We start from the raw sequence: 10590 nt of genomic DNA on the forward strand, positions 1-10590 counted from the left end.
CTGTGAGGAGTGATGGTTACAGCCGTATCGAGCTATGTAAAGGGTGAGGGTTACAGCTCTCTCGAGCTCTGTGAAGGCTGAGGCTTATAGCTCTACAGAGCTCTGTGAAGGGTGATGGTTACAGCCATATGGAGCTCTGTAAAGGGTGAGGGTTGTAGCTGTATGGAGCTCTGTAAAGGGTGAGGGTTAAAGCTGTATGGAGCTATGTAAAGGGTGAGGGTTATAGCGATATAGAGCTCTGTAAAGGGTGAGAGTTAAAGCTGTATGGAGCTATGTAAAGGGTGAGGGTTATAGCGATATAGAGCTCTGTAAAGGGTGAGAGTTAGGGTTGCAGCTGTATAGAGCTCTGTAAAGGGTGAGGGTGAGAGTTACAGCTGTATAGAGCTCTGTAAAGGGTGAGGGTTGCAGCTGTATCGAGCTATGTAAAGGGTGAGGGTTATAACTGTATCATGGTCTGTAATCAGTGAGGGTTACAGCTATATTGAGCCCTGTGAAGGGTGAGGGTTACATCCGTATCGAGCTCTGTAAAGGGTGAGGGTTACAGCCATATAGAGCTCTGTAAAGGATGAGGGTTACTGCTGTATCGAGCTCTGTAAAGGGTGAGTGTTCCAGTTGTAACAAGCTCTGCAAAGTGTGTGGTTAGGGTTGCAACTGTATAGAGGTCTTTGAAGGGTGAGGGTTACAGCTGTAGAGAGTTCTGTAAATTGTGAGAGTGAGGGTTACAGCTGCATAGAGCTCTGCAAAGGGTGAGGGTAACAGCTCTATAGAGCTCTGTTAAGGGTGAGGTTTAGAGCTGTTTCGAGCTCTGTAAAGGGTGAGGGTGAGAATTACAGCTGCATCGAGCTCTGGAAAGCGTGAGGGTTTCCGCTGTATAGAGCACTGTAAAGAGTGAGGGTGAGGGTTGCAGCTGTATGGAGCTCTGTAAATGGTGAGGGTTTCAGCTGTATCGAGCTCTGTCAAGGGTGATGGTGAGTGTTACAGATGTATACAGCTTTGTAAAGGGTGAGGTTTACAACTGTGTAGAGCTCTGTAAAGGGTGAAGGTGAGGGTTACAGCTGTCTTTAGCTCTGTAAATGGTGATGGTGAGGGTTACAGATGTATGGATCTCTGTAAAGGGTGAGGGTGAGGGTTACAGTTGTATAGAGCTCTGGAAAGCTTGAGGGTTAGAGCTGTATCGAGCTCTGTGAAGGTGAGGGTTACAGCTGTATTGAGCTCTGTAAAGGGTGAGGATTACAGCCTTATCGAGCTCTGTGAAGGGTGAGGATTACAGCTGTATAGAGCTCTGTAAAGGTTGAAGGTGAGGGTTACAGCTGTCTTTAGCTCTGTAAATGGAGATGGTGAGTGTTACAGATGTATGGAGCTCAGTAAAGAGTGAGGGTAACAGTTGTATACAGCTCTGCTAAGGGTGAGGGTAACTGCAGTTTAGAGCTCTATGAAAAGTGAGGGTTACAGCTGTATAGAGCTCTGGAAAGCTTGAGGGTTGGAGCTGTATCGAGCTCTGTGAAGGGTGAGGGTTACAGCTGTATTGAGCTCTGTAAAGGGTGAGGATTACAGCCTTATTGAGCTCTGTGAAGGGTGAGGGTTACAGCTGTCTTTAGCTCTGTAAATGGTGATGGTGAGGGTTACAGATGTATCGAACTCTGTAAAGGGTGAGGGTGAGGGTTGCAGCTGTATAGAGCTCTGCTAAGGTGAGCGTAACAGCTGTTTAGAGCTCTATGAACAGTGAGGTTTATAGCTGTATAGAGCTCTGTGAAGGGTGAGGCTCACCGTTGTATCGAGTTCTGTAAACGGTGAGGGTTACAGCTGTATGGAGCTCTGTAAAGGGTGAGGGTTACAGCTGTCTAGAGCCCTGCTAAGGGTGATGGTTACAGCTGTATCGAGGTCTGTAAACAGTGAGGGTTTCAGCTGTTTAGAGCGTTGTAATGGTGAGGGTTACCGCTGTAGAGAGCTCTGTAAAGGTTGAGGGTGAGTGTCACAGCTGTATATAGCTCTGTAAATGGTAAGGGTGAGGGTTACACATGTATGGAGCTTTATAAAGGGTGAGGGTGAGGGTTGCAGGTGTCTGGAGCTCTGTAAAGGGTGAGGGTGAGGGTTGCAGCTGTACAGACTTCATTAAAGGGTGAGAGTTACAGCTGTATAGAGCTCTGTAAAGGGTGAGCGTAATAGCTGTATAGAGCTCTGCTAAGGGTGATGGTTACTGCTGCCTCGAGCTCTGTGAAGGCTGAAGCTTATAGCTGTATAGAGCTCCGTGAAGGGTGATGGTTACAGCTGTATCGAGCTCTGTAAACAGTGAGGGTTACAGCTGTATAGAGGTCTGTAAAGGGTGAGTGTTACAAGCTGTAGAGAGCTCTAAAGGGTGTGGTTAGGGTTACAGCTGTAGAGAGGTCTATAAATGGTGAGAGTGAGGGTTACAGCTGCATAGATCTCTGTAAAGGGTGAGCGTTATAGCTTTATACAGCTCTCTAAAGTGTGACGGTGAGGGTTACAGATGTATAGAGCTCTGTAAAGGGTGAGGTTTACAACTGTATGGAGCTCTGTAAAGGGTGAAGGTGAGGGTTACAGAAGCATAGAGCTCTGTAAAGTGTGAGGGTGACTGTTGCATCTGTATAGAGCTCTGTAAATGGTGAGGGTTTCAGCTGTATAGAGGTCTGTAGAGGGTGAGGGTTACAAGCTGTAGAGAACTCTAAAGGGTGTGGTTAGGGTTACAGCTGTAGAGAGCTCTATAAATGGTGAGAGTGAGGGTTTCAGCTGCATAGAGTTCTGCAAAGGGTGAGTGATACAGCTCTATAGATCTCTAAAGGGTGAGGTTTTAGAGCTGTTTTGAACTCTGTAAAGGGTGAGGGTGAGAATTACAGCTGCATCGAGCTCTAGGAAGGGTGAGGGTTTCAGCTGTATAGAGCACTGTAAAGTGTGAGGGTGACTGTTGCATCTGTATAGAGTTCTGTAAATGGTGAGGGTTTCAGCTGTATCGAGCTCTGTCAAGGGTGATGGTGAGTGTTACAGATGTATACAGCTCTGTAAAATGTGAGGTTTACAACTGTATAGAGCTCTGTAAAGGGTGAGGGTGAGGGTTACAGCTGTATTGAGCTCTGTAAAGGGTGAGGCTTATAGCTGTATAGAGCTCTGTGAAGGGTGATGGTTACAGCTGTATCGATGTCTGTAAACAGTGAGGGTTACAGCAGTATAGAGCTCTATGAATGTTGAGGGTTACAGTTGTATGGAGCTCTGTAAAGGGTGAGGATTATAGCTGTATAGAGCTCTGTGAAGGGTGAGGGATACAGCCATATCGAGCTCTGTAAAGGGTGAGGGTTATAGCTGTATAGAGCCCTGTGAAGGGTGAGGGTTACAACCGTATCGAGCTCTGTAACAGGTGAGGGTTACATCTGTATCGAGCTCTGTAAAGGGTGATGGTTACAGCTGTATAGAGCTCTGTAAAGGGTGAGGGTTAGGGTTGCAGCTATATAGAGCTATGTAAAGGGTGAGGGTTACAGCTGTATTGAGCTCTGTAAAGGTTGAGGGTTACAGCTGTATAGAGCTCTGTGAAGGTTGAAGGTGAGTGTTACAGCCCTCTTTAGCTCTGTAAATGGTGATGGAGAGGGTTACAAATCTCTGGAGCTCTGTAAAGGGTGAGGGTTGCAACTGTCTCGAGCTCTGCGAAGGCTGAGGCTTATAGCTGTATAGAGCTCTGTGAAGGGTGATGGTTACAGCTGTATCGATGTCTGTAAACAGTGAGGGTTACAGCTGTATAGAGCTCTGTAAAGGTTGAAGTTGAGGATTGCAGCTGTGTTTAGCTCTGTAAATGGCGATGGTGAGGGTTACAGATGTATGGATCTCTGTAAAGTTTTGATGGTGAGGGTTACAGTTGTCTAGAGCTCCATGAATGTTGAGGGTTACAGCTGTATCGAGCTCTGTAAAGGGTAAGGGTATAGCTGTATAGAGCTCTATGAATGTTGAGGGTTACAGCGGTTTAGAGCTCTGTAAAGGGTGATGGTTGCAAGCGTATCGAGCTCTGTAAATGGTGAGGGTTTCCGCTGTATTGAGCTCTGTCAAGGGTGACGGTGAGTGTTACAGGTGTATACAGCTCTGTAAAGGGTGAGGTTTACAACTGTATAGAGCTCTGTAAAGGGTGAAGGTGAGGGTTACAGATGTATAGAGCTCTGTAAAGTGTGAGGGTGAGGGTTACAGCTGTATCGAGCTCTGTAAATGTTGAGGGTTACAGCTGTATAGAGCTCTGTAAAGGTTGAAGGTGAGGGTTACAGCTCTCTTTAGCTCTGTAAATGATGATGGAGAGGGTTACAGATCTATGGAGCTCTGTAAAGGGTGAGGGTGAGGGTTGCAACTGTCTCGAGCTCTGCGAAGGCTGAGGCTTATAGCTGTATAGAGCGCTGTGAAGGGTGATGGTTACAGCTGTATCGAAGTCTGTAAACAGTGAGGGTTACAGCAGTATAGAGCTCTATGAATGTTGAGGGTTACAGTTGTATGGAGCTCTGTAAAGGGTGAGGATTATAGCTGTATAGAGCTCTGTGAAGGGTGAGGGATACAGCCATATCGAGCTCTGTAAAGGGTGAGGGTTATAGCTGTATAGAGCTCTGTGAAGGGTGAGGGTTACAATCGTATTGAGCTCTGTAACAGGTGAGGGTTACATCTGTATCGAGCTCTGTAAAGGGTGATGGTTACAGCTGTATAGAGCTATGTAAAGGGTGAGGGTTACCTCTGTATCGAGCTCTGTAAACGATGTTTACAGCTGTATACAGCTCTGTAAAGGGTGAGGGTTACAGCTGTCTCAAGCTCTGTGAAGGGTGATGGTTACACCTGTATCGAGGTCTGTAAACAGTGAGGGTTACAGCTGTATAGAGCTCTGTAACGGGTGAGGGTTAGAATCGTATCGAGCAATGTAAAGGGTGAGGGTTACAGCTGTATAGAGCATTGTAATGGTTGAGGGTTACTGCTGTAAAGAGCTCTGTAAAGGTTGAAGGTGAGGATTACAGCTGTGTTTAGCTCTGTAAATGGCGATGTTGAGGGTTACAGATGTATGGAGCTCTGTAAAGGTTTGAAGGTGAGGTTTGCAGCTGTATAGAGCTCTGTAAAGGGTGAGGCTGAGGGCAACAGCTGTATAGAGCTCTGCTAAGGGTGAGGGTAAACGCTGTTTAGAGCTCTGTGAAGAGTGAGGGTTATAGCTGTATAGAGGTTAGTGAAGGGTGAGGTTTACCGTTGTATCGAGCTCTGTAAAGGGTGAGGGTTACAGCCGTATAGAGCTCTGTAAAGGGTGAGGGTTACAGTTGTCTAGAGCTCTGCTAAGGGTGAGCATTACAGCTGTAACAAGCTTTGTAAAGTGTGAGGTTAGGGTTGCAGCTGTATAGAGCTCGGTAAAGGGTGAGGTTTACAAGCTGTAGAGAGCTCTAAAGGGTGTGGTTAGGGTTACAGCTGTCTCGAGCTCTGTGAAGGCTGAGGCTTATAGCTGTATCGAGCTCTGTGAAGGGTGATGGTCACAGCTGTATCGAGGTCTGTAAACAGTGAGAGTTACAGCTGTATAGAGCTCTGTAAAGGGTGAGGGTTACAACCGTATTGAGCTCTGTAAAGGGTGAGGGTAACAGATCTATAGAGCTCTGTAGAGGGTGAGAGTGAGGGATACAGCTGTATAGAGCTCTGTAAAGTGTGACGGTGAGTGTTACAGATGTGAGGTTTACAACTGTATAGAGCTCTGTAAAGGGTGAAGGTGCGGGTCACAGCTGTATAGAGTTCTGTAAACGGTGAGGGTTACAGCTGTATTGAGCTCTGTAAAGGGTGAGGGTTACAGCTGTATAGAGCTCTGTAAAGGTTGAAGGTGAGGCTTACAGCTGTCTGTAGCTCTGTAAATGATAATGGTGAGTGTTACAGATGTATGGAGCTCTGTAAATGGTGAGGGTGAGGGTTGCAGCTGTGTAGAGCTCTAAGGGGTGAGGGTAAGGGTAACAGCTGTATAGAGCTCTGCTAAGGATGAGGGTAACCGTTGTATCGAGCTCTGTAAAGGGTGAGGATTACAGCCGTGTAGAGCTCTGTAAAGGGTGAGTGTTACTGCTGTATCGAGCTCTGTATAGGGTGAGTGTTACAGTTGTAACAAGCTCTGCAAAGTGTGTGGTTAGGGTTGCAGCTGTATAGAGATCTTTGAAGGGTGAGGGTTACAGCTGTAGAGAGTTCTGTAAATTGTGAGAGTGAGGGTTACAGCTGCATAGAGCTCTGCAAAGGGTGAGGGTTACAGCTCTGTAGAGCTCTGTTAAGGGTGAGGTTTTGAGCTCTGTAAAGGGTGAGGGTGAGAATTACAGCTGAATCGAGCTCTGGAAAGCGTGAGGGTTTCCGCTGTATAGAGCACTGTAAAGAGTGAGGGTGAGGGTTGCAGCTATATGGAGCTCTGTAAATGGTGAGGGTTTCAGCTGTATCGAGCTCTGTCAAGGGTGATGGTGAGTGTTACAGATGTATACAGCTCTGTAAAGGGTGAGGTTTACAACTGTGTAGAGCTCTGTAAAGGGTGAAGGTGAGGGTTACAGCTGTCTTTAGCTCTGTAAATGGTGATGGTGAGGGTTACAGATGTATGGAGCTCTGTAAAGGGTGAGGGTTACAGCTGTATAGAGCTCTGGAAAGGTTGAGGGTTACAGCTGTATCGTGCTCTGTGAAGGGTGAGGGTTACAGCTGCAGAGAGCTCTGTAAAGGGTGAGGGTAACAGCTGTATAGAGCTCTTCTAAGGGTGAGGGTTACGAATGTATCGAGGTCTCTAAAGGGTGAGTGTTACAGGTATATAGAGCTCTGTGAAGGGTGAGGGTTATAGCTGTATAGGCCTCTCTAGAGGGTGAGGGATACAGCTGTATAGAGCTCTGTAAAGTGTGACGGTGAGTGTTACAGATGTATACAGCTCTGTAAAGGATGAGGTTTACAACTGTACAGAGCTCTGTGAAGGGTGAAGGTGCGGGTCACAGCTGTATCGAGCTCTGTAAACGGTGAGGGTTACAGCTGTATCGAGCTCTGTAAAGGGTGAGGGTTACAGCTGTATAGAGCTCTCTAAAGGTTGAAGGTGAGGCTTACAGCTGTCTGTAGATCTGTAAATGGTAATGGTGAGTGTTACAGATGTATGGAGCTCTGTAAAGGGTAAGGGTGAGGGTTGCAGCTGTGTAGAGCTCTGTAAGGGGTGAGGGTGAGGGTAACAGCTGTTTAGAGCTCTGCTAAGGGTGAAGGTAACCGTTGTATCGAGCTCTGTAAAGGGTGAGGGTTACAGCTGTATAGAGCACTGTAAAGGGTGAGGGTTGCAGCCGTATAGAGCTCTGTAAAGGGTGAAGGTGAGGGTTACAGCTGTCTTTAGCTCTGCAAATGGTGATGGTGAGGGTTACAGATGTATGGAGCTCTGTAAAGGGTGAGGGTTACAACTGTCTAGAGCCCTGCTAATGGTGAGGGTTACAGCTATCCTGAGCTCTGTGAAGGCTGAGGCTTAGACCTGTATAGAGCTCTGTGAAGGGTGATGGTTACAGCTGTATCGAGGTCTGTAAACAGTGAGGATTACAGCTGTCTAGAGCTCTGCTAAGGGTGAGGGTTTCAACCGTATCGAGCTCTGTGAAGGGTGATGGTTACAGCTGTATCGAGCTCTGTCGAGGGTGACGGTGAGTGTTACAAATGTAAACAGCTCTCTAAAGGGTGAGGGTGAGGCTTACAGCTCTATAGAGCTTTGTAAAGGGTGAGGATTACAGCTGTATAGAGCTTTCTAAAGGTTGAGGCATCCAGCTCTATAGAGCTCTGTAAAGGTTGAAGGTGAGGTTTACAGCTGTCTTTAGCTCTGTAAAGGGTGAGGGTGAGGGTTACAGATGTATGGAGCTCTGTAAAGGGTGAGGGTGAGGGTTACAGTTGTATAGAGCTCTACTAAGGGTGAGTGTAACGGCTGTTTAGAGCTCTATGAACAATGAGGGTTATAGCTGTATAGAGCTCTGTGAAGGGTGGGGGTTACAGCTGTATAGAGCTCTGTAAAGGGTATGGGTGAGGGTAACAGCTGTATAGAGCTCTACTAAGGGTGAGTGTAACGGCTGTTTAGAGCTCTATGAACAATGAGGGTTAGAGCTGTATCGAGCTCTGTGAAGGGTGAGGGTTACAGCTGTATAGAGCTCTGTAAAGGGTATGGGTGAGGGTAACAGCTGTATAGAGCTCTACTAAGGGTGAGTGTAACGGCTGTTTAGAGCTCTATGAACAATGAGGGTTATAGCTGTATAGAGCTCTGTGAAGGGTGGGGGTTACTGTTGTATCGAGCTCTGTAAACGATGAAGGTTGCAGCTGTATAGAGCTCTGTAAAGGGTGAGTGTAATGGCTGTTAGAGCTCTATGAACAATGAGGCTTATAGCTGTATAGAGCTCTGTGAAGGGTGGGGGTTACCGTTGTATCGAGCTCTGTAAACGATGAAGGTTACAGCTGTATAGAGCTCTGTAAAGGGTGAGGGTTACTAACTGTCTAAAGCCCTGCTAAGGGTGAGGGTAACAGCTATCCTGAGCTCTGTGAAGTCTGAGGCTTAGAGCTGCATAGAGCTCTGTGAAGGGTGATGGTTACAGCTGTATCGAGGTCTGTAAACAGTAATGGTTACAGCCGTATAGAGCTCTGTAAAGGGTAAGGTTTACAGTTGTCTAGAGCCCTGCTAAGGGTGAGGGTTACTGCTGTATCGAACTCTGTAAAGGGTGAGTGTTACAGCTGTAACAAGCTCTGCAAATTGTGAGGTTAGGGTTGCAGCTGTATAGAGGTTTGTAAAGGGTGAGGGTTACAAACTGTAGAGAGCTCTAATGAGTGTGGTTAGGGTTACAGCTGTAGAGAGCTCTGTGAAGACTGAGGCTTATAGCGATATAGAGCGCTGTGAAGGGTGATGGTTACAGCTGTATCGAGTTCTGTTATGGTTGAGAGTTACAGCCGTATAGAGCTCTGTGAAGGGTGAGGGTTATAGCTGTATAAAGCTCTGTTAAGGTTGAGGGTTACAGTTGTATAGAGCTCTGTTAAGGGTGACGGTTAGTGTTACAGATGTATCCAGCTCTGTAAAGGGTGAGGTTTACAACTATGTAGAGCTCTGTAAAGGGTGAAGGTGAGTGTTACAGATGTATAGAGCTCTGTAAAATGTGAGGGTGCAGGTTACAGCTGTATAGAGCTCTGTAAAGGATGAGGGTTACAGCTGTATAGAGCTCTGCTAAGGGTGAGGGTTACAGCTGTCTCGAGCTCTGAAGGCTGAGGCTTATAGAGCTCTGTGAAGTGTGATGGTTACAGCTGTATCGAGGTCTGTAAACAGTGAGGGTTACAGCTGTATAGAGCTTTGTAAAAGGTGTGCGTTACTACTGTATCAAGCTCTGTAAAGTGTGTGTTACAGCTGTAACATGCTCTGTAAAGTGTGAGGTTAGGGTTGCAGCTGTATCGGGGTCTGTAAAGGGTGAGGTTTACAAGCTGTAGAGACTGCTTTAAAGGGTGAGGGTTACAGCTGTATCGAGCTCTGTAAAGGGTGAGGGTTATAGCTGTAGAGAACGATGTAAAGGGTGAGGGTTCCAGCTGTATAGGGTTCTGTAAAGGGTGAGGGTTCCAGCTGTATAGGGTTCTGTAAAGGGTGAGGGATACAGCTGTATAAAGCTCTGTTAAGGGTGAGGGTTACCGCTGTATAGAGCTCTGTTAAGGGTGACGGTTAGTGTTACAGATGTATACAGCTCTGTAGAGGGTGAGGTTTACAACTGTATAGAGCTCTGTAAAGGGTGAAGGTGAGGGTTACAGATGTATGGAGCTCAGTAAAGGGTGAGGGTGAGGGTTGCAGCTGTGTAGATCTCTGTAAAGGGTGAGGGTAACAGCTGGAGAGAGCTCTGCTAAGGGTGAGGTTAACAGCTGTTTAGAGCTCTATGAACAGTGAGGGTTATAGCTGTGTAGAGCTCTGAACGATGAGGGTTACCGTTGTATCAAGCTCTGTAAACGGTGAGGGTTACAGTTGTATAGAGCTCTGGAAAGGTTGAGGGTTAGAGCTGTATCGAGCTCTGTGAAGGGTGAGGGTTACAGCTGTATAGAGCTCTGTAAAGGGTATGGGTGAGGGTAACAGCTGTATAGAGCTCTACTAAGGGTGAGTGTAACGGCTGTTTAGAGCTCTATGAACAATGAGGGTTATAGCTGTATAGAGCTCTGTGAAGGGTGGGGGTTACCGTTGTATCGAGCTCTGTAAACGATGAAGGTTGCAGCTGTATAGAGCTCTGTAAAGGGTGAGTGTAATGGCTGTTAGAGCTCTATGAACAATGAGGCTTATTAATTTTTACAATCCACCCTGCTTTCTGAAGAGAACAGCAAGCAAACAATAACCCCTGATTTTTCTAAGTTAGTTAAATTTAGGGAATATGGCAGTCAATTTATGCGCAGCAAGATCCCATAAACAGCAATGCCATAATGACCAGGTCATTTGCTGTAGTGATGTAGATTGAGAATAAATATTGGCCCAGTCACAGGGGAGAAGTCTCCTACTCTTCAAAATATTCTCCCACGGGTTCTTCTACATTTAGTCAAGACACAGACAGAGCCTCAGCTTAACATCTCACCCAAAAGATGAAAGTAACCCTGACTCTCGCAGCCTATCCT

Source organism: Carcharodon carcharias, chromosome 8 (genome assembly GCF_017639515.1).
Source record: "Carcharodon carcharias isolate sCarCar2 chromosome 8, sCarCar2.pri, whole genome shotgun sequence".
Lineage (NCBI taxonomy): Eukaryota > Metazoa > Chordata > Chondrichthyes > Lamniformes > Lamnidae > Carcharodon > Carcharodon carcharias.